The following is a 24851-nucleotide window of genomic DNA, read 5'->3' as shown; positions in this document are numbered from 1 at the left end:
GATTTTTTAATATTAAAAAATACTGTCATTTTTTAATATTAATAAATGAATATTTAATATTAAAAAATCATTTATTAATATTAAAAAATCATTTTTTAATATTAAATATTCAGTCTGATATTTTAATATTAATAAATGAATTTTTAATATTAAATGATACGCTGATTTTTTAATATTAAAAAATCAACATCAATGTTACCTTAGCGTTTAATATAAGGCAAACCAATCATTTATCTGTCAAACGCTTTAATGATGATTATTGGACAAGTCGGTCCGGAGAAATTTTGGACCGACTATGTTAAGTCAACTAGGACCGTCTTATATCGACCCAGACAAGTAATTAAGGAAAGTTCGAACTATTTAATGATTATAAACCATTAAATATTGAATTTTGAATTAAATTTTCTTTTAAAATCGTGCATTAAATTTGCCAAAATAATTTCAAATTATAATTTGAACAATGTGAATGGACTCAATCCTACGGAAGCGTATTAGGAACAAAACAAATTAGCATTGACCAATATTTGGCAAACATATAGACTAAGCAACTCTTTCGTATGGCAAGCCGTTGTGGAATTTATTCAGTGTACCACTCTGAATGTAAATTTTTTACTCTTCTGGTGATAGCCACGTGGTTAAATATTCTGCATTGTCCCTATCAGAGCTTTGAAAAGATCTATTCATATCAATATTTAAGTTCATGAAAAAATCAAAACATAGTGTCACATTCATGTTTACCACTGACTAAATTCTCGATCGATTTATTTACTTTGGCCAACATAAGCGATTTGTAGGTATTTTTTTGCTAGTCAAATAGGACACGGAATTTCAACCCTTCCATTTTTTAAGTTCATGAAAAAATCATACATTTCAAATATCTGTAATACGATTTCCGTAACCTGGAGTCTGGACTAAGCAAACATACAAACTATTAAGTCCCATGCATACAGTTACCTTGTTTCTTCTGTCAAAAATTTGAAACGTGTTTAGGTTAAACTAGTAGTACAGTGACACGATATTTCTTTATAGCAATATAAAGAATAAGGAGGTGTTATGTGGTAATATATGATTGCCAATAAGACAACTATTCCACCAAAGTTCAAATGAATTGGGTGTAAGCAATTATAGACAACTGTTCGTCCATCAACAATAAGAAAAATATAGGGACATAGTAAAAAATAAAATGGGCACATTTGTTTCGAAGTCGAACTTTTGACATGTCAAATCTAAAAATTTCGACTTTAACTCAAATTTTTGACTTTTCAAATCTCGAAATTTTGACTGTAATCTGAAATTTTGACTTTTGAAATCTTGAAATATCGACTTTTTAAAAAGTATTACAACTTTAATATAAGTATTCAAACACAGCTATTACAATTTTAGAAGGAGATGACATGGACGCAAATAAATAAATAAAGCGTCATCCAAACATTTTGTCAATTTATATTCAGAAATAGTTTTGTTCTCTTTAATAATGATATGGATTAACATTTAAGATTGAAGAGTTTAATTCGGAAGGAGCATGCGTGTTGACAGAAAAAAAAATGTTATTTTCCCATATTCCATGTTTTAGTGTCCACGACTCTGTCATAGGGTCGTCACATCTAAGGACATTTTGCATCCTATGTTTTATGATTGGGTTAAAAGTCCTGTTCGGTATCCCAAAAGCAGGTCAACGACTTTGCCTTGTTGAAACAATGGTAAATCAAGTGGCAAAATATGCCATGCATATTCAGGACGACTCATGAGCTCCTCAGTTTTCTAGTTTTAGAACATATAAACATATAAATACTGAGAAGTTGAAATTTCCAGATTCTAAAACTTGAAATTTTGAGTTTAAAGTCTAAATTTTGACTTTATAAAGCTGAAATTTCGACTTTTCAAAAAGTCAAAACTTTCAACTCTCTAAAAGCCGAAATTTCAAAATTTCTAATAGCTAAAATTTCCAATTAAAGTCAAAATTTCGAGATTTGAACAGTTGAAAATTCGATGTTTCAATAAGATTTGATTTGTCAAAATTTCGAATTTGAAACAAAAGTTCAATTCCAATTTTAATTCTAGTTTGTCCCAAATATAATTCCGTAGTATCCAAATTTCATCAAGTTTATCATAAAACTTAATTCATACCCAGAAAAAAAACCTTGTGAAGTGGATGCTGATTATAGTGTGTGATACACAGCGTTATCATCATAAACAAATATAATAATGATTGATTAAACAAGAGTTTATATATTTTGTTCTTATGTTGTGCCGTTATACCACTGTCAAAGGTTAATGGGTTTATGGGTTCTCACATACATGTTTAATGTTTTACTCCGGTACATTGTCTAAGTCATGAGCCGTAGTTCAGTGGTTGTCGTTGGTTCCTGTCTGTCATGATATTTTATTTCGTAAAAAGCCGTTAGTTTTCTAAGTAACGTTGTTTCATTTTTCATGGCGGGGTCTATTATAACCACCTATACCAGTGTATATAAAGTCTAGGTTCTTGTTAAATGTCTTATAGTCAAATGAGGTACTTGTTAAATGTCCTCAATTAAAAGAAGGTATTCGATAATTGTCCAATATTTGTAGCAGGTCCTTGATGAATGTCCTATAGTTATAGCAGGTACTTGTTGAATGTCCTATAGCTATAGCAGGTACTTGTTGAATATCCTATCGGTATACTAGGTTCTTATTGAATGTCCTACAGGTATAGTAGGTACTTGTTGAATGTCCTATAGTTATATCAGGTATTTGTTGAAAGTCCTATAGTTATAGCAGGTACTTTTTGAATATCCTATTGGTAAAGTAGGTTCTAGTTGAATATCCTATAAATATAGCAAGTACTTGTTGAATGTCCTATAGATATAACAAATACTTGTTGAATGTTATATAGCTATAATAGGTAAGTGTTGAATATTCTATTGGTATAGTATGTTCTAGTGGAATATCATATAGATACAGCAGGTACTGGTTGAATGTCTTATAGTTATAGCAGGTACTTGTTGAATGTCCTATAGTTAAAGCAGGTACTTGTTGAATGTCCTATTGGTAAAATATGTTCTTGTTGAATGTCCTACAGTAATGATAGTAGGAACTTGTTGATTGTCATCTAGTTATATCAGGTATTTGTTGAATGTCCTATAGTTATAGCAGGTATTTGTTGAATATCCTATTGGTATAGTAGGTTCTTGTTGAATGTCCTACAGATAAAGCAGGTACTTGTTGAATGTTCTATAGCTATAATATGTAATTGATGAATATCCTATTGGTATAGACGGTTCTTGCTGAATGTCCTATAGTTGTAGAAGGTACTGGTTGAATGTCCTATAGTTATAACAGGTACTCGTTGAATGTCCTATTGCTACAACAGGTACTTTTTGAATATCCTATAGCTTTAGCAGGTACCTGTTGAATATCCTATTGGTAAAGTAGGTAGGTACTCATGAAATGTCCTATATATATATCAGGTACGTGTTGAATTTCCTTTTGTTACAGTAGGAACTTGTTGAATATCATAGTTCTAGCCGGTAGTTGATGAATGTCCAATATAATTACTAGGTAGTTGATGAATGTTCTTTACGTATAGCAGGTACCTGCTGATTATAGTATAGCTATAGCAGGTACTTGTTGAATTTCCTATAGATATAGCAGGTACTCGATGAATTTCCTATATCTATAGCAGGTACTTTTTGAATATTCTATCGGTATAGTAGGCTCTTGTTGAATGTCCCAGACATATAGCAGTTACGTCTTGAATTTGCTTTTTTATAGTATGAACTTGTTGAATGTCATTTAGTTATAACAAGTACTTGTTGAATGTCCTATATTTAAAACAAGTACTTGTCGAAAATCCTATTGGTGTAGTAGGTTCTTGTTGAATGGCCTATCGATTTAGGAGTTACGTGTTGAATATCCTATAGATATAGCAGGTACTTGTTGAATGTCTTATAGTCATATCAGGTACTTTTTGAATGTCCTATAGTGATAGCAGGTACTTGTTGAATGTCCTTTAGTTATAGCAGATACTTGTTGAATGTCCTAAAGTTATAGCAGGTACTCGATGAATTTCCTATATCTATAGCAGTGACTTTTTGAATATCCTATCAGTATAGTAGGCTCTTGTTGAATGTCCTAGACATATAGCAGTTACGTGTTAAATTTGCTTTTTTATAGTATGAAAACTTGTTTGATGTCCTATTGCTATAGCAGGTACTTGTTGAATATCCTATTGGTATAGAAGGTTGTTATTGAATGTCCAACAGATATAGTAGGTACTTGTTGAATGTCCTATAGTTATATCAGGTATTTGTTGAATGTCCTGTATTAATAGCAGGTACTTGTTGAATATCCTATTGGTAAAGTAGGTTCAAGTTGAATGTCCTATAAATATAGCAGGTACTTGTGGAATGTCCTATAGATTTAGCACATACTTGTTGAATTTTCAATAGCTATAATAGGCGTGTTGAATATCCTATTGGTATAGTATGTTGTAGTTGAATATCCTATAGATATAGCAGGTACTTGTTGAATGTCTTATAGTTATAGCAGGTTCTTGTTGAATGTCCTATAGTTGTAGAAGGTACTTGTTGAATGTCCTATAGTTATAACAGGTACTTGTTGAGTGTCATATTGCTATAGCAGGTACTTGTTGAATGTCCTATAGCTTTAGCAGGTACCTGTTGAATATCCTATTGGTAAAGTAAGTACTCATAGAATGTCCTATTTATATAGCAGGTACGTGTTGAATTTCCTTTTGTTATAGTAGGAACTTGTTGAATATCATAATTTAAGCCGTTAATTGATGAATGTCCAATATTATTACTAGGTAGTTAATGAATGTCCAATATTATTACTAGGTAGTTGATTAATGTTCTTTACATATAGCAGGTACCTGTTGATTATACTATAGCTATAGCAGGTACTTGTTGAATTTCATATAGATATAGCAGGTACGTGTTGAATTTCCTTTTGTTATAGTAGGAACTTGTTGTATATCATAGTTCAAGCCGGTAATTGATGAATGTCCAATATTATTACTAGGTAGTTGATGAATGTCCAGTATTATTACTAGGTAGTTGATGAATGTTCTTTACATATAGCAGGTACCTGTTGATTATACTATAGCTATAGCAGGTACTTGTTGATTATACTATAGCTATAGCAGGTACTTGTTGAATTTCATATATATATAGCAGGTACGTGTTGAATTTCTTATTGTTATAGTAGGAACCTTTTGAATGTCCTATACATATAGCAGATACTTGTTGAATGTCTTATAGTTATAGCAGGTACTCGATGAATTTCCTATATCTATAGCAGGTACTTTTTGAATATCCTATTGGTGTAGTAGGTTCTTGTTGAATGGCCTATCGATTTAGGAGTTACGTGTTGAATATCCTATAGATATAGCAGGTACTTGTTGAATGTCTTATAGTCATATCAGGTACTTTTTGAATGTCCTATAGTGATAGCAGGTACTTGTTGAATGTCCTTTAGTTATAGCAGATACTTGTTGAATGTCCTAAAGTTATAGCAGGTACTCGATGAATTTCCTATATCTATAGCAGTGACTTTTTGAATATCCTATCAGTATAGTAGGCTCTTGTTGAATGTCCTAGACATATAGCAGTTACGTGTTAAATTTGCTTTTTTATAGTATGAAAACTTGTTTGATGTCCTATTGCTATAGCAGGTACTTGTTGAATATCCTATTGGTATAGAAGGTTGTTATTGAATGTCCAACAGATATAGTAGGTACTTGTTGAATGTCCTATAGTTATATCAGGTATTTGTTGAATGTCCTGTATTAATAGCAGGTACTTGTTGAATATCCTATTGGTAAAGTAGGTTCAAGTTGAATGTCCTATAAATATAGCAGGTACTTGTGGAATGTCCTATAGATTTAGCACATACTTGTTGAATTTTCAATAGCTATAATAGGCGTGTTGAATATCCTATTGGTATAGTATGTTGTAGTTGAATATCCTATAGATATAGCAGGTACTTGTTGAATGTCTTATAGTTATAGCAGGTTCTTGTTGAATGTCCTATAGTTGTAGAAGGTACTTGTTGAATGTCCTATAGTTATAACAGGTACTTGTTGAGTGTCATATTGCTATAGCAGGTACTTGTTGAATGTCCTATAGCTTTAGCAGGTACCTGTTGAATATCCTATTGGTAAAGTAAGTACTCATAGAATGTCCTATTTATATAGCAGGTACGTGTTGAATTTCCTTTTGTTATAGTAGGAACTTGTTGAATATCATAATTTAAGCCGGTAATTGATGAATGTCCAATATTATTACTAGGTAGTTAATGAATGTCCAATATTATTACTAGGTAGTTGATTAATGTTCTTTACATATAGCAGGTACCTGTTGATTATACTATAGCTATAGCAGGTACTTGTTGAATTTCATATAGATATAGCAGGTACGTGTTGAATTTCCTTTTGTTATAGTAGGAACTTGTTGTATATCATAGTTCAAGCCGGTAATTGATGAATGTCCAATATTATTACTAGGTAGTTGATGAATGTCCAGTATTATTACTAGGTAGTTGATGAATGTTCTTTACATATAGCAGGTACCTGTTGATTATACTATAGCTATAGCAGGTACTTGTTGATTATACTATAGCTATAGCAGGTACTTGTTGAATTTCATATATATATAGCAGGTACGTGTTGAATTTCTTATTGTTATAGTAGGAACCTTTTGAATGTCCTATACATATAGCAGATACTTGTTGAATGTCTTATAGTTATAGCAGGTACTCGATGAATTTCCTATATCTATAGCAGGTACTTTTTGAATATCCTATCGGTATAGTAGGCTCTTGTTGAATGTCCTAGACATATAGCAGTTACGTGTTGAATATGCTTTTTTATAGTATGAACTTGTTGAATGTCCTATAGTTATAACAGGTACTTGTTGAATATCCTATATTTATAGCAAGTACTTGTTGAAATCATATTGGTATAGTAGGTAGTTGTTGAATAGCCTATATATTTAGGAGTTACGTGTTGAATATCATATAGTCATAGCAGGTATTTGTTGAATGTCCTATAGTTATAGCAGGTACTTATTGAATGTATTAAAGTTATAGCGGGTACTTGTTGAATATCATATAGTCATGGCAGGTACTTGTTGAATGTCCTATAGTTATAGCAGGTACTTGTTGAATATCCTATTGCTATAGCAGGTACTTGTTGAATGTCTTATAGTCATAGCAGGTACTTGTTGAATGTCCTATAGTTATAGCAGGTATTTATTGAATGTCCTAAAGTTATAGCAGGTACTTGTTGAATATCATATAGTCGTGGCAGGTACTTGTTGAATGTCCTATAGTTATAGCAGGTACCAGAAATAAAGGTAGGTATGGCCTCTAAAATGTTCCATAGCACTTATATCCTTAGGAGTGTGTCAGGAAAGAGAAGGGGATTGGGGTATTCTTGTATGGCACATAGCTGAAGGGGGATTTTCTCGCTGTGTTGAATACCCATTGGTGGCCTTCGGCTGTTTTCTGCTCTATGGTCGGGCTGTTGTCTCTTTGACATTTTCCCCATTTCCGTCCTCAATTTATTTTTATGCCCCACCTACGATAGTAGAGGGGCATTGTGTTTTCTGGTCTGTGCGTCCGTTCGTCCGTTTGTCCGTCTGTTCGTCCGTCCCGCTTCAGGTTAAAGTTTTTGGTCAAGGTAGTTTTTGATGAAGGTGAAGTCCAATCAACTTGAAACTCAGTACACATGTTCCCTATGATATGATCTATAATTTTAATGCCAAATTAGAGATTTTACCCCAATTTCACGGTCCACTGAACATAGAAATGATAGTGCGAGTTGGGCATCCGTGTACTATGGACATATTCTTGTTTTATCTCTACTATTGCCCGCTGGGAAAACTAAGAGATTCTCCATTGGGGCCACGGTACTAGAAACTGGTAATGGTCTCTAAAATGGAATATAGCATTTAAAACCCTACAACTGTACGAGTTTGTCAGCAAAGGTTAATAGGGACCCGGAATGTTACATAGTGCAACTTTTATATTGCCTGCTGACCAAACTAAGAGATTTTCTACATGGGCCATGGGAATAGAGGTAGAGGTTGGCATGTCTCAAAGCAATTAAAGCTTAGACCCATATGTGTGTGTCAGCAAAGAATGGGAGTTTGGGTATCCTGGTATGGCAAATATGCCAACTTTCCTATTCCCCACTGGCCAAACTAAGATATTTTCCATGTGGCCCACGGTTATCAGAAGTAGAGGTAGGCATGGTCTCTAAAATTACCCATAGCACTAGACCTGTAAAAGTTTTGAAGCATATGGTAGGAGGTGTCTGGTTTGTCACAAAGTCCACATGAACTATCACCTGCTGGCCAAAGTAAGTGATTCACCACATGGGCCATGTTATAGAGGTAGAGGTAGAGTTATGCATGGCCTCTATTATGGACCAAATCATTTATACATTTAAAAATTATAAACTAAATTTATTAAAAAATATCTTACACAGTTATTTTTTCTGAGACTTATTTTTCTACATTCCAATTCACTATGACAGCATGTTTTTTGTTGTCTCTTAAACACCACAAAGGACCTCCTTTGAGCACAAAAAAAGCACAATGTAGCACATAGGACCACAAAGGACCTTATAATCATTTTTTTGTAAGGAAATAATATTTTTTTAAATCTCTATTTCAGAAATGTCAATATATGCCTTGCTTTATCAAATTTTATTTTGGACAAAAACAAAGCATCTACAGAAATGTTCTTACTTTATACGAATCTTAAATTGCTATGAGGAACAAAAAGTGCACATGGTGCAATAAAAAAGGTGCAGTAAAAAAGGACTGTACAGCTGTCTTTTGGGCATATGTTTCGTTGGGCTGTTTGATGAAAATGAAGATATACCTGTTGCCGTCTAGATAACCCCGATAAGTAACTGTAATAAAAGTGTATCATCATGCCGTGAAATGTATGGCCTTGAAAAATGTATTTATGATAAACTCTCTTATTTTATACCTTTTGGATGAAATGGTTTCTATTTCTCCCTTTTTTACATCAATTAATGATGACCGGTGTCTTTGGTCGCCGCTTGTGTGGTCTAGACTTAGAACACTTGTATATTTTGCATATATCGTATTCTTTATTCTACATTGGCTAGGTTGAGATCTCACAATATATGTTTAACCCCGCCGCATTTTTGCTCCTGTCCCAAGTCAGGAGCCTCTGGCCTTTGTTAGTCTTGTATGCTTTTTAACTTTAGTTTATTCATATGTTTTGGAGTTAAGTGTGAAGTCAATTTTCACTGAACTTTCTTTTCTTAATGTTCTTCGTCTAGTTTGAAGAGCTCTAAATTAATTATGGGACGTCACCTAACCACATAGAGGTAATATACAATAATTATTGTAGAAGGCTTATTTTCTGGGACCTTTTTTTTATTACCATGTTTTTCTATTAAATGGGCAGATTTTTATTAATATGTTTATGTTTAGTAATGTTTTAAACTTGTATTTTCATAAAATATTATAAAAAAAAATGTTTTATAGATTTCAGTAATAAAAAAATTCGTAAGGGTTCCGCGGAACCCAGTGTCTCGCCTACTTTTGGTGTTAATCGCAGGCTCAACAAAAAAGAGGAAAAAAATTAATAAAAATATTCCTCTCTATACTAACTTTTGATTGTAAGTAGCTTCTGTCCAAGTTTGGTAAAAATCCAGGATAATTTATGAATCTAATAAATCATCGTTTTAAAAACTTAAACTGCAGAATGTATGTAATGTTGACTGGAAGAAAAACTAAGTCCATTTATAAGTAAAATACGGAAAAAATGGAACACAATTTTATCAAAATTTCCTTCTAGATACTAGCTTTTGATCATAAACAAGCTTCTGTCCAAGTGTGGTACAAATCCAGGATAGTTTAAGAAAGTTGTTAAAATTTTAAAAACTTTAACCACAGAGTGAATGTAATGTTAACTGGCAGAAAAACTAAGTCCATTTATAAGTAAAATACGGAAAAAATGGAATTTTTTTTTTACAAAATTTACTTCTGGATTCTATCTTATGATCATAAACAAGCTTCTTTCCAAGTTTGGTAGAAATCCAGGATAGTTTAAGAAAGTTATTAAAATTTCAAAAACTTTAACCACAGAGTGAATGTAATGTTTCCTGGCAGAAAAACTAAGTCCACTTATAAGTAAAATACGGAAAAAATGGATTTTTTTTTTTACAAAATTTACTTTTGAATATAATCTTATGATCATAAACAAGCTTCTGTCCAAGTTTGGTAGAAATCCAGGATAGTTTAAGAAAGTTATTAAAATTTCAAAAACTTTAACCACAGAGTGAATATTTGTGGACGCCGCCGACGACGACGACGCCGACGACGCCGACGGAATGTAGGATCGCTATGTCTCGCTTTTTCGACAAAAGTCGAAGGCTCGACAAAAACCCAATTGATTGTCTAAAAAGATAAGTCCCTTCTTAAATTTAATCAAAAAAACAGTTTTCTTATCACTGGATTGTGATTTTTGTCGTGTGTTAAAATATGCAAGTCAATGTAAAAAGTGATTATTAGAATAAAAGATTAGAGAAAAAGATAAAAAAAAAAAAACAGCAACCGTAAGAATATAAATCTTTCAAAATTTCGTTTTCGTGTATGAATTAATTTATTGTTTTGAATAGTCATAAAAATAACTTTTATTACTTTTTTCCTGTTATGTCAGCTTGCCATTTATTGGGGGTAGTTGTTATTGAAATTAAACGTATGTCAAATATTAACAATATCATGAATATAACAGGTAAAGCTTTGATAATCTGTTCACCTGTAATTACATTTACCTGTTAAAATTAAACTTATTTTGTTCAAGATTTAGAAACAGAACGAAAAGCAACTCTTTTCCAGGTTTTCTCTTCTTTCTTAGTAGCGAGTACACATACATTTAGTATTTCCGACAATGTACATTTATTGTTTATATCCTACAATTTATAACTGACGCTTTAATGGTTAGTTTTTAAATCCAAGTCTGAATTTTTACATTTTTTAAAGAAATCTACATAGTTTTAACCGCTGACCGCGAAGTTGATCGAAATTGAACTGTCACGGCAGAAACAGAAGTATTCTCATTACCGTTTGCTCAATATGAAGGTGGAGTACAAGAGGCTTTATTTGTACAAGTAAAAATAAACAAAACTTTATTTTTGAACTTGTTATTTATGCAACAATTAGTTGATAGCAGGATAAAAGCCGGTGTTTCGTAGATATTTTTGTTATTCATATTTTCCACTGATCTAGTTCAGCTACATGCTTGCAGTAACGTATGATCATCGTATATAAAAGCGCTCAAACAACTCTTATATATAGGTGGCGTATTTATTAATATTAGAAAATGATTTTTTAATATTAAAAAATCAAGCTGAATATTTAATATTAAATATTCATTTTTTAATATTAAAAAATAAGACCATTTATTAATATTAGAAAATGAATTTTTAATATTAAAAAATGATTTATTAATATTAAAAAATGATTTTTTAATATCAATAAATAGGATCTATTTTTTAATATTACAAATTATTTTTTAATATTAATAAATCGAATATTTAATATTAAAAATTGAATATTTAATATTAATAAATAAATCCCATTTATTAATATTAAAAATTACCTATTTATTAATATTAAAAAATATTTATTAATATTAAAAAATCGATTTATTAATATTAAAAAATAATATTTAATATTAATAAATGATTTTTTAATATTAATAAATAGGGAATAAATTCCACAACGGCTTGCCATAAACCTAATTCTTACTTGTTTGGGGAAGAGGGGATTAACCGAACCACTATTCAATCTAAATCAGTGAACTGAATTATTGTCTTTTGCAGTAGTCCGAGTCGACATCTGTAACTAATCATGCAAATTGATAGTCAACAGTATACCTTTTTCAGAATGTCAGTTCACAAAGAATCACTGGTGATAGGGGAGTGTAACCGATAAATTGATCCTGAATCAGATAAGATTTTCCAAGGACGTATAACTAACACAATACGTCCTTGGATTTTCCCAGTAACGGAGAACCCCCTTCTTTGAGTGAATATAAATAGTGACGGGGGTCTCACAAATAAATTTAAATCTGAATTACAGGAACATCGATTAGCAAAGTAAACTTACATAGTAATCTCGAAGTTATTTACGGTAAAGCCTCGGACAGACTGTGCTCCTGAATTAAGGTATTATACATTTGTGTATTTTACTCGGGGGGAGGGGGCACTTCCTATATACAAGGTGATAGGACGTGCCGCTGGAATAGGTCACTTTTTCCAGCTTGAAAATATGGGAATAGGTGGGGAAAACTATCAGAAATATATGATAAGGTCGATAAAGTTCCAATTACTTGTATATGAAAAGCCCTGTCATTTTTTCACAGCCGAAAGAGTCTCGCTGTAAGTAAACATTACATACAGAATCTTAGCCTTAAATATTCCACTTTTCAACACACCCCACGAAAACCAACCAATATGGGAAAAGGTTACAATTTTACCCACGCAATATATGAAAAGGTATATATGGGGTAACAGAACCCCAGCGACACCCCCTATCAATTAAGTATTGAAGTGCCCCTCCCCCCCGCCGGAGGTATTTTACTGCTACAAGATATTTGATTTGCTAATCACGCACCCGTTGATGAGCAGAGAACTATACTTTCAAGCCAGGGGCAGTCTATACTAACAGTTAGTATAGAAAGTCCCTGTAAAAAGGCAGCTGGCAAATCCTAACAGTACTGTAACTTAATGATACATGTATATCAAGTTACAGCACCTCACCCAGCACAGTTAGCACACTGGTGTGTGTCAGTCTTATAATATAAAACTGCGTAGGTTCATTTCGTTTGATTCAACGTTTTTTCGGATATTTTTTCGGACCGTTGTCAACTTGACATTGTCAAATCCGACCTGCCACTTTGCAACCTGACCTGCAAAAACATAATTCGACTAAAAACAATGCCAGTCAAAATTGCTTTTTGAGACTGGGCGACTGAAAAAGTTTTAAAATGTGACCTTGTGACCCTACTTGGAATTCTTCATTCATCGGCGTGTTTCTATCTTTATTAAAAAAAAAATTAAGACCAATCATAAACTTTTTTTTCAAATCTCAGTGTCGTATTTTATTGTTTTCCCAACAATTTTTAATAAAAGCTTAAAATGTTTGTTTCACTTCCCTCTGACTTCCCTCCTGATTTTTTTTCTCAAGAAATTATAGAATCAGTAAATGGATATATATATATATATGTCTGTGGTCACCGTCATGCAGTTAGATAAGAAATTCCAGCATGCATCATCAAATAATTCATGTGTATTTGTGACATCAACATAACTGAAACATTATATTATTTCCTAGTAATTATGTAAATCATTTTGATTTACAATTATATATGTCTGGGACTTATGCATGTATATATCTCACAGGCACTTGTCTCAGAAAAAAAAATCCTATATACTTTAATAAAAGTATATAGGAAAAAAATTCTGAGACAAGTGCCTGTGATATATCTGTCAGTCCCAGAATAATAAATGTAATTGTATCTTAATCTTTGGAAAAATCCGATTATTAAATTGTTAAATTCTTTTACGTAATAATTATATCAAAGTATACTTTTTAAAGTTTTAAATTTTAAAGTTAAAATGAATATTCCGTTTTGATCTGAGGAAAAACTTTTTAAACTGTAATGACATGGTCAGTCAACTGATTTGTTGCATGGCTGATTACAGGTAATTAAAGCATGCAGTAATTTTCCATTACGACAGTGCGTGTACCCTGGGGTGTGTATAACGTATTAGAAATATCATAGTTTTATAGAGAACATCCTGTCTATGTGTAATACAGATTGATGACATTACACAATTTTTTTCCGTTAAATGTAGTTAAGTATCTGTGTCCATTCCCTATTGCAACACTACAATTCTTTCGAAGAAAAAAATGTTAAAATTTAAAAAAAAATCATTTATATAAAATAAAGAAGTAAAAAGTAGCAAATAAACTTATGTTACTACGCATTGAGTAAACATAATTTCACTTTACGTGTACAAACCCTTGAGAAAACGTATATATAGATGTGTTTAAAAGGCCAATTCCCAGTGGATTTATTTCACACTAGGACCACAGGCACTTGTCTCAGAATTTTGTTTCCTATATACCTTAATACAGGGACTTTCTATACTAACTTAGTATAGAAAGTCCCTGCTTAATATAACATTAAAAGTATATAGGAAAATTTTTTTCTGAGACAAGTGCCTGTGACTAGGAACTAAGATAACTAGAACTAAGTTCATTGGAAAGTCTTTTTGTCTGATACATGTAAACCTATAGATATTGATAATATATCTGAATAGATATTGAGAGTCTGTGTATCTGAATAGATATAGATAATGTACATAATTAAGAACAGCTTCAAATATATGCCTATAAATTAACGGTACGTCCAAAAACCGCTCAGGACCTCCGGAGTGCAGACAGGACATAAAAAGTCACTCAGGACATGTATATATGTTTTAGTGAGCGTTGAGGGTATACATTCGATAGATAATTTAATATTTGATCTTATAATATTGGTTTTGATAAAATCAAACCAACATTAAAGAAGTTATTTGGGATACGTCATGCATGACCGATGGTCATATTCAATACCAATCATCATTTTGATTACGACGTTTGGTCTTTAATAATTAGGACTGATTGGTGATGGCAAGGATTTTATACAAATCCTTGGTGATGGTTATAAACACATACAATTAAACTTTGCTAACAAAAAAAAAAAATGTTTCCTTGGAAAATTTATAAAAATACATAAATATTGTTTTTACAAAAAAAGTTAAATAAATTTTTCGTTTTGTATGTAATAATTGAAGCCATTTAGAAATATAAGAAATCTTCACATAGTCAAAACGTTAACAAATATAGATCTTATTTGATGTAAAATGTGGCGTCCTTGGAGATCAAAACCCCGTTTAAATAGGGTTTGTCTACTTTCGTCTATTGCCGAACATTCTATAATCAAGGATTTTTACAAATCCTTGCTATAATATAAGGAATCGCGTCGCCAATATCACCACAATTACATTAAGTACAAATACAATCTTCTCCTAAATATTTGGCATCTAACAATTACAATAGGAAATTTTGAGTCGAAACTGAAGTACCAAATCTACAAAAAGAATCACTATTTTTTGTAGTAGTAGGCGTTGAAAACTAAACTGTTTATAATCTTTTATTTCTCCTAAATTAATTGAAGCTCCTGAAATAATTTAACATTATCTATAGACAGCTTACATATGCAAATCTTTTTAGAAGTATGTGAGTGTATAGTAATAATTTGTTCATTAACCCCCCTTTTTCCTTCTATAAAATTACATTGTAATCGATTTTATTTCCAAATTTGTGTTTGCTAGGATTGACACTTAGAACGTACAACAAAAAGTAACAAGTAAAAAGTCACGATTCAGTTTTGGGATATTTTTTTCTTTGAATAAACTTAATTTTAAAAACGTTTCAGTATTTTTCTGAAACATTTTTAAAAGGAAACGGACTTGTAAACAACATTTATTTTTGAATATTAATATGAACAATGATTGTTAAGAAAACAATCTGCCAAAGTGGTTTGGTAATTAACTGAAGTCATGCTGTCAAAAATGTCTCCTTTTTATAAGTTATTGATAAAAAAAACAATTTGAAGGCGAATTATTCATTTCCTCAACTAAATACATTTATCTATAAATAAAGTCAATTCGTCAAGAACTTTCTCTAATATATTTAAACAATTGTAAAATAATTAATTTAAACCTTTGTCCTGCGACTTTCTGTCCGTTTACCAATACTTATTCCTTGTTAAGTTTTTTCATATCCATTTACAAATACTTATAACGTGATAATTAATTTTTCCGGATGCTTTTTATCCTATTTTCATATCAAACAACCATCTTACCCGTAGAACGGAGTTAGTACAAATTTAGGAATTTAGTACTTAAAATTTTCAACAACAAAATTTTACTCTTTCGTTTACCTGGATTTTTTTCTACGCTTCGAAGCCGCCACCTTGTATCAAACTTATCCAACACCTCGCATGGCGTATTCACGATGTGGAGGGATTGGCAATATACAATCAAAGTTAGCAATATACAGCAAGTAAGTAATTGGGTGTTGAATGCCAGTAGATCTGAATTTGTAAATTTTTAAATTGAATTTAACCTCTTAAGAACGTGTATTGTTGAATTGTTCAATAAAATTACACACATAATCTGGGCTGATATGCATAAAACCACTTTAAGTTCAAGGTATCAATAAAACTGGGTCTGCATGAAAAAATGACTTGTCACATAATACCAGAACCTATGTTTAGCCTACTGTTACACGATAAGAAATTATAGCTGTAGGCCTAGTTAAAAATCTTTACAAATTATTTATTCTTTTAATTTCTGTTTAACTGTCTGGGTGCTTCTTATGTGTTTTAAATGCTATAGTCAAGTTTTATAGACTGTTGTACGTCATTTGGTCGTTTTTAAGTTTTTGCCATGGCGTTTGTCAGTACGTCTTCGACTTATAAGTTTTATCAAGGATTTGTATAGTGAGATTGGTTTTATATAATCTGCATCTCTTGTGCTGTATTTTAAAATGTATTACAATTGCTGCATCTTTACACATTCATCAATACACCAAAAGATATGAATAAAGCTTTCGTATATATATAAATAAGGAGATGTGGTACGATTGGTAATGAAACAACTATCCGCCAGTTCAATTCAAAAACCTGATATAAGCAAATGTGACTTACTTACTTATTTTAGTCAGAGAGATCTTGAATCTGAATTCAAGGATACGAAGTGGGAAGGGTTTAGAGGTGGATTAAGGTGAGGGCATGGGGGCCCGCCCCTTTTTTGGAAAAAAATTGGTTGATTGTTTAGAGAATCACTGAAGCGGGCCCCCTCTTTATGCATGACAGTTAGTGCCTCCTTATGACATTTTTTGGATCCTCAACTGGTGAGGACTTCATAAATAAATATTTAGTAAGTTTTTGTTTTGTGATAAATAATGTATTTAGACAGAAATAGGATAAAATAAACTACCGAAAGCTTAAGTCCACATAACAGGGTATCGATGGGGGTTAACAGAATAGAGAATAACGGGCAAACAATAAAGATTAAAGAATAATGAAATGCTAAAATATGAGGAAAGAGAGTAATGAACAAAAAGCGTAAGTTTGAAGAAATATAGCAAAAAAAAAATAAAGAACACAGAAAAAGAAGACCCCCCCCCCCCACAAGATCCTGACTTCAACTTTAACGCTGCCGGGATATTTTTTAGACTAAGTGCACGTATTAGTAGTCAGCCGAAACCACTAAGCGTTTTGAATCCATACGTTTCTTTTTCGGGATACTGACTGCATACTGAGACTACTATGTGTTATAGTAGTCTCAGCTGCATAGTAAACTATCAATGTACTAGTTAATGTTCTCGAGGGATGACCCTATTACAGAGACATATATACACATATGTGTAAATATGTCTCTGCCCTATTACGTGTCAATAACCTCCTCGACACGGTTCATTTTTACGGCGGCTCAGTTTTGTCTTAAGAATAAACATAATTGACAAGTTTCTTTCCCCTGCATTTTCTCGATCGCACTTGTAAAAAGCACATAATTGGTCTCAAGACATTGGTTACAACACTTGCCGTCAGAACTCAAAATTGGAAAAATATTAAATAAGAAGGTATAGAAAATTAAATTAATGCACACACACTATTATCAACCACAGACATGATGTTTTTCTCAATTTGCCTAAATCGTTATTCCGCAATACAACGAGGGTGAAAACCCACTTTCTTCTTCTTCTTCGTATTTCCTTCCAATTAGGAACACCAAGTAGAAACGGAGTTGTTTTCACTTGTATTATTTAAGATTATTTTTACAGTACTATATACATCGGATAGTTTTAAAATGTAAAAATTTGTTGAACAACTCCAACCCCCATGTACAAGATAAAAAGTGTCATCCACTAATATATACAACTCTATCGTGCAAAGCATGTGCAACATATATACATCCATATCCTTGGGTTATGCTACAGGAAGGTTCAAATGTTTATAAGAGTAAGCACATTGTCTAAAAGATAGCTCATGTTCAAAGCTAGCAAAATTCTTCTTTCCTTCGGATAAGATTTTGTACAGTTAAAACGTTATTCTTATTTCATGCGGTTCACCATAAAATAAAATTATATTTCAAAAGCACTATTTGGTTTCCTCACAAGTACGTTATGAATGTGGAGAATAGTTAAAACATAGAACAGTTACTTTCATGCAGCATTCAAATATTTAGAAGGATAAGTTACTATATTATACTGTTTGTTAAAAAGTAGTATTTTGAACACATGCGCAGTCACAGGCACCGGCATGCTGTGAACTTGTCACAGTAAGTTTCCCAAATGAGTAACTATCCATTACTTTTCTAGTGTAAAGTTTTATTTAATACACATTTGATTTGAAATGGCATACCAGAGAGATATATAAACATATATCATAGGCTGATCCGGGGTGGGGGGGGTGCTTTCTTGGGAAAAAATTTGGTTGATTATATAGGGATCACTGAAGCATGACTGGAGCCGGCCCTCCCTTATGAAAAGTTCTGGATCTGCCACTGTATATTCATAAAATAAACCAACAAATTATCCAAAAGATGAATAATACTTAATACTCACGACTAAGATTGATTATAAGTATACTTGAGTCGGTTTTACAAAAAAAAAACTTACAATTTATCGTAAGTATACTGTATTGTACATGACTTAATTACTATCAATATTATTTGTAAGTTTTTTTGTGAACCTGACTGCTGAATTGTTTTTCCATGCTTATGATACATCTAAGTCGTATGCTTTTTTTAAAACCACCTCCAGGGTATAATGTCTGCTCGCCCATAAAATCTGTTTGTAGATATACATTTGTAGGAAGATGTGGTATGAGTGCCAATGAGACAACTCTCCATCCAAGTCACACAATTTATAAAAGTAAACCATTATAGGTCAAGGTATGGTCTTCAACACAGAGCCTAGTTTTTATCAAAAATGAAATATATTGATATTAATAGTATACAGGTTAAATAATTTATTCATACTTTTTTAATTGACTGACTAGAATTATCATGATTATTGAGGAATTTAAACCATTCCTATTTTTAAAAAGGGACAAAAATAAAATTTATATATAATAACAGGGTGATACAAATGAGAAAAACTCAAGAAATTGTTTTCAATTAAGATAAATACATGGTTTTCAGTTGTTTTTTTAAAGCAGAGGCAGATTTAGTTTAAAGTTGGAAAAAATTGTTTGTACCAACAAAAATAAATAAAAGTTAATCCAGAATTATGTGTTTATCATTTTTTTTTATGTTTAGGTTGCCAGCAAGATGAAAAGAACAATGCAGTTCAAAAGTCAAAATGTGGATAAGCTGCGGTACAAGGTCCTACTTTTGCAGATTTTCATATTTTGCATGAATGAATTTGAAGTTTATATCATGGAGGGCAGAGAAAGAAAAGAAACACTTCAGTTTTCCTGCTTCTGAAGGATAAATGTAAAACATCTTGTTTGGTAAGTTTTATGCTCTGTTATGATAGGGTTTGTGCATCCATCTGTCTTTCTCTAAATTGTATTCACTTAAAGTTTTTGGTTACAGTTCACCATGAACTTCAGTTAGTAACTTGCATGACTTGTGGGTTTACATGTATATACTCAAAATTTAGTACTTTAAAATGTTCATGTATTTTTAGAGCCTGCAACTTTTGTCGCAGAAAGCTCGACATAGGGATAGTGATCCGGTGGCGGCTACGGCGGTGGCGTTAGCACGGGGGGTCTCTTCCTATATTAAGGTATATACATATGTGCCGCTGGAATGGGTCCCTTTTTTGATGCATCAAATATATCAATGGGGTGCAATTTTACCGAGGAAATATATCAATGGGTCATAATTTTCAGTTGTGCAACGATATTCACTTAATGGGTTATGATTTCGCTGTGAAATATATGTATAGGTAGGGATTTCACAATTATTCAATATATGAATGGGGGTGTTTTTTAAATTCCAGCTGCACAACTGTACCCAAAATCCCATGTTGAGACCCCCCCCCCCCCCGTGGGCGTTAGCTAACTTCCTAAAAGCTTTATATTTTAGAAGGTGGAAGACCTGGATGCTTCATACTTTGTATATAGATGCCTCATGATACAAATTCTGTCTGAAACATGTCCATTGTCCTTGACCTCATTTTCATGGTTCAGTGACTACTTGAAAAAAAAGTTCAGATTTTTTGTAATGTTAATTTCTCTCATAGTATATGAGTAATAGGATAACTATATTTGGTATGTGCGTACCTTGCAAGGTCCTCATGCTCGTCAGAGAGTTTTCACTTGACCTAGACCTCATTTCATGGATCAGTGAACAAGAACTTAGTCTTAGATGCATGATTTTTTTTATTAGTTGTTAGTGGCTTTGTACTAGCTGTCAGTTACTGGGAGTACTCTCAGATCTGTACTTAGGGTCTTTTTGTTGTTTTGATGTACAAGTACACGGCCACGTCCAGTTGTATTTGTAGTATTTGTATTTTTATCCATCTGATGAGTTAAGCCTCTTTCAACTGATTTTTATACGACCGCTAAAAAATTTTGCGGTCATATATTTGTATGACGTTGTCATCGTCCGAAAACACATTGGTTTTCGCACTCTAACTTAAGTTTAAGTGAATGGATCTCTATGAAATTTTACCATAAGGTTCAATACCACAAAAGAAAGGTTGGGATTGCTTTTGGGGGTTATGGTACCAACAGTTAAGGAATTAGGGGCCAAAAAGGGGCCAAAAATAAGCATTTTTGTAACTTCCAGACATAACTTGTGTGTTAGTGTATGGATCTCTCTGACATTGTACCACAAGGTTCCATATCACAAAGGGAATGCTGGGATTGATTTTGGGGGGTAATTGCCTCAAAATTTTAGGAATTACGGGCCAAAAATGGGGCAAAAAACAAGCATTTTTCTAGTTTCATGACAATAACTTGTGTTCGAGTGTATGAATCTCTCTGAAATTGTACTGCAAGGTACCATACCACAAAGGGAAGGCTGGGATTGATTTTGGGGGTAATTGCCCAAAACGTTTAGGAAAAAGGGGCAAAAAAGGGGCCAAAAATAAGCATTTTTCTAGTTTCCAGACAATAACTTGTGTTCAAGTGTATGAATATCTCTGAAATTGTACTGCAAGGTACCATACCACAAAGGGAAGGCTGTTATTGAGTTTTGGGGCGATGAATCATAAGGGGGTTCAAAAAATTTGGGGGGGGGGGGATTTTTTTTTCCTTTTTTTTTCTTTAAAATTTTCCATTTTAAATTGGTTATTTCTGATTTATATATAAAAGCAAATAATAATGATATGGTTTGAATAGGTAAATTAAAATTTTTTAAGTTCTTAGACCACATTCATTCTTAGTCAGAAACCTATGCAGTGTCAAATATTTAATCACAATCCAAATTCAGAGCTGTATCAAGCTTGAATGTTGTGTCCATACTTGCCCCAACTGTTCAGGGTTCGACCTCTGCGGTCGTATCAAGCTGAGCCCCAGCGGAGCATTTTATTATTGTTCGTTCTTATGTTGTACTGTTACACCACTGTCCCAGGTTAGGGGGAAGGTTTGGATCCCGCTAACATGTTTAACCCCGCCACATTCTGTATATATGTGCCTGTCCCAAGTCAGGAGCCTGTAATTCAGTGGTTGTCGTTTGTTTATGTGTTACATATTTGTTTTTCGTTCATTTTTTTTACATAAATTAGGCCGTTAGTTTTTCGTTTGAATTGTTTTACATTGTCATTTCGGGGCCTTTTATAGCTGACTGTGCGGTATGGGCTTTGCTCAGTGTTGAAGGCCGTACGGTGACCTATAGTTGTTAATTTCTGTGTCATTTGGTCTCTTGTGGAGAGTTGTTGTCTCATTGGCAATCATACCACATCTTCTTTTTTATATTTAAGGTTAAGTTTTGGTGGTCAAGTTCATATCTCAGATACTATAAGCAATAGGTCTAGTATATTCAGTGTATGGAAGGACTGTAAGGTGTACATGACCAACTGGCAGGTGTCATCTGACATTGACCTCATTTTCATGGTTCAGTTATTATAGTTAAGTTTTTGTGTTTTGGTCTGTTTTTCTTATACTGTATGCAATAGGTCTACTATATTTGGTGTATGGAATGATTGTAAGGTGTACATGTCTAGCTGGCAGGTGTCATCTGACCATGACCTCATTTTCATGGTTCAGTGATTATAGTTAAATTTTTGAGTTTTGGTCTTTTTTTCTAATACTAAATACAATAGGTCAACTATATTTGGTGTATGGAAACATTTTATGATGTACATGTCAGTCCCGCAGGTTTAATTTGACCTTGGCCTTATTTTCACGGTTCATTGCTCAGTGTTAAGTTTTTGTGTTTTGGTCTGTTTTTCTTAATCTATAAGCAATAGGTCAACTATATGTGTTGTATGGAAGGATTGTAAGCTGTACATGTCTGCCTGGCATGGTTCATCTGATCTTCACCTCATTTCCATGGTTCATTGGTCAATGTTTAGTTTTCTTGGTTAAGTCTGCTTCTTAGAAACTATAAGCAATACCGGTAGGTCAACTGTATTTAGTAATTTGAATGATTGTAAGGTGTACATATATTTCTTGTCAGGTTTATATGACCTTGAATTCATTTTCTTGGATCATGTTGAGTTTATGTGATAGTTGTAGTAAAGCTTTATATTTAGGACTATCCCTGATTTTATGGATCACTGAACATAGAAATGTCATAATGTGAAATTATAGTACATTCTTAGGTTAAAGTTTTAGGTTAAGGTACATAGCTTACCATGAAGTTGAATTTCATACACATGTTCATTATGTGCTGAATTTTTAAATTCAGTGCCAAACTAAGATTTTGAGCCTGATTACATGATTGACTAGACATTGACACATGCTAGTGTTTGCCAGGCATTGTGTCCTGTACTAGGAATTTGTCCTGTACTAAGAACTTTAATAGTACTGCTGAGTATGGAGTTTTTGTGAAAGTTTAATATTAGTGAGATTTTTGCATGACATCCTGTCAACTGCTTGTTGATCATGTTTATACATGTCTTAAAATTAATATCTGACACATTGGTGTTTTGTGAACTTGGAAATAGGTTATTTGATAGAATAATAATGTTTTGAGATTATCAAAATAAAAAATATCCCATTTTTACTACATTGTGTATTAATGATTAAGTATATAAAAAAGAAGATTTAGGATATATGTATAACCATAAATAAAAATGAGACAGCAACCGAACAACACAAAAATAAGAAAAAAAAAACAATATAATTTTTTGTATCAATGTTATAATTTCCAACATGTCCAAAGAGTTCAATGTATTTTCAAATTGAAATAAAACACAAGTGGAACTTCTTCAGAACTTCTGAAGCTTAAAAGAAGTGCTGTTTCTATTGTTGGCTTTCTGTATAATATATTGCAAATTCTTGTGAAAAATGGAATTTTATTGTAATTGCCTAAAGTTTTAACATTGATCTATATATATATAACTGGGGAAAATACCCAAATGTTCTAAAGAAGAATACATTAATTGATTGTTATATAATATTAGAATAGGAAGATGTGGTATATTGCTAATTTGACAACTCTCCATCAGAGACCAAAGGATGTAGGAGGTTAGCAACTGATGACACTGGACAACCTTCAACAATCAGTAAAATCCATACCGCATAGCTATTTTTATTGAAAATCATATGTTCTTGCTACATGTATGCAAACAATTTTTTATTATCCATAACTTCGGATTTTATTGGTTCTTTTTCAGAAGGATTGAAATTCATCACTGAGAATAAAAGGAGAAAACACAGAAACAAGACCAAAATAAATTCAAAGACAAAAGTCCGATCAGTTATTATTTTCATCACTCAGCCAATGAATTGAAGTTCTATTAAATATCTAAAGATATTAAAACCACAATAATGACAATGTTCTGTGCTGAATGGCAAAAAAGTGGACTATACATTACGATCACACAATGCTGGATGATAAGAAACTATTAATTTTTTGGGTGGAGGGATATCCTGAAAAAAAATAGATTTATGTAAAAAGCTACTAGTATGTTAAGCCTATTAATAGAGTTTTCATTGATTTCAAATGGGAAAAAATTGTGTTTCAAAAAAGTATTCTAGAATTCATAAATAAACATATATTGATACTTACATTATCTGCTTTGTTGTTTAAAAGTTTAGTTTTGAATAGTTATAGAACACTATAATTGCATTAACATTTCCAAGGGAAAAAAAAGATATTCAACTAAAAAGATTCATCTTAAAACAATTTAATACCAAACAGAATTCATTGTAACATACACATTTATTTACTGTATATTTATAATTTGAATCATAGGATTTTATTTTGTCCCATGGGATAATTATAGTCCCATGGGATTTTTTTTGTCCCATGGGACAACAAATATCCCATGGGACTACAATTATCCCATGGGACCCAAAAAAATCCTATGGGATTTAACCAAAATCCCATGGGATAATGGTCAATCCCATGGGATTTGCCGTATCCCATGGGATATTGAAAATCCCATGTTTTTCTAAATCAAATTACAAAATAGATATAATAATAACAGCAGAAAAGCAATGAATTTATTGAATCCCATGTAATTCCGCACATTTTGGTTATAAACACGACACTGTAGCTCTAAGGAGAGGCGGCGGCGGATTTGCAAATGAGTGTTTTGCAAATTAAAAGTGTCCAGTGTTTG

At 32.3% G+C, this 24851-nt stretch overlaps 1 long non-coding RNA gene across 4 annotated transcripts; it reads left to right on the top strand.

Annotated features, from left to right (window-relative positions):
* Positions 1 to 16139: 16139 nt before the first annotated feature.
* LOC127725740 (uncharacterized) lies at positions 16140 to 24296 on the top strand. 4 transcript variants are annotated; one of them, XR_007993123.1, is made up of 3 exons: positions 16140 to 16163; positions 19427 to 19620; positions 23901 to 24296. It is a non-coding gene; the product is annotated as an uncharacterized LOC127725740 (long non-coding RNA). The 4 variants fall into 4 exon arrangements; XR_007993121.1 differs by lacking the exon at positions 16140 to 16163 and adding an exon at positions 17419 to 17747; XR_007993122.1 differs by lacking the exon at positions 16140 to 16163 and adding an exon at positions 18420 to 18445.
* The last annotated feature ends 555 nt before the right edge of the window (positions 24297 to 24851 follow it).

This window comes from Mytilus californianus, unplaced genomic scaffold, assembly GCF_021869535.1.
Source record: "Mytilus californianus isolate M0D057914Y unplaced genomic scaffold, xbMytCali1.0.p SCAF_15, whole genome shotgun sequence".
NCBI classification, from domain to species: Eukaryota; Metazoa; Mollusca; class Bivalvia; order Mytilida; family Mytilidae; genus Mytilus; species Mytilus californianus.
Note: the sequence above shows the minus strand (reverse complement) of the source record. Positions and strands in the feature narration are given on the sequence as shown.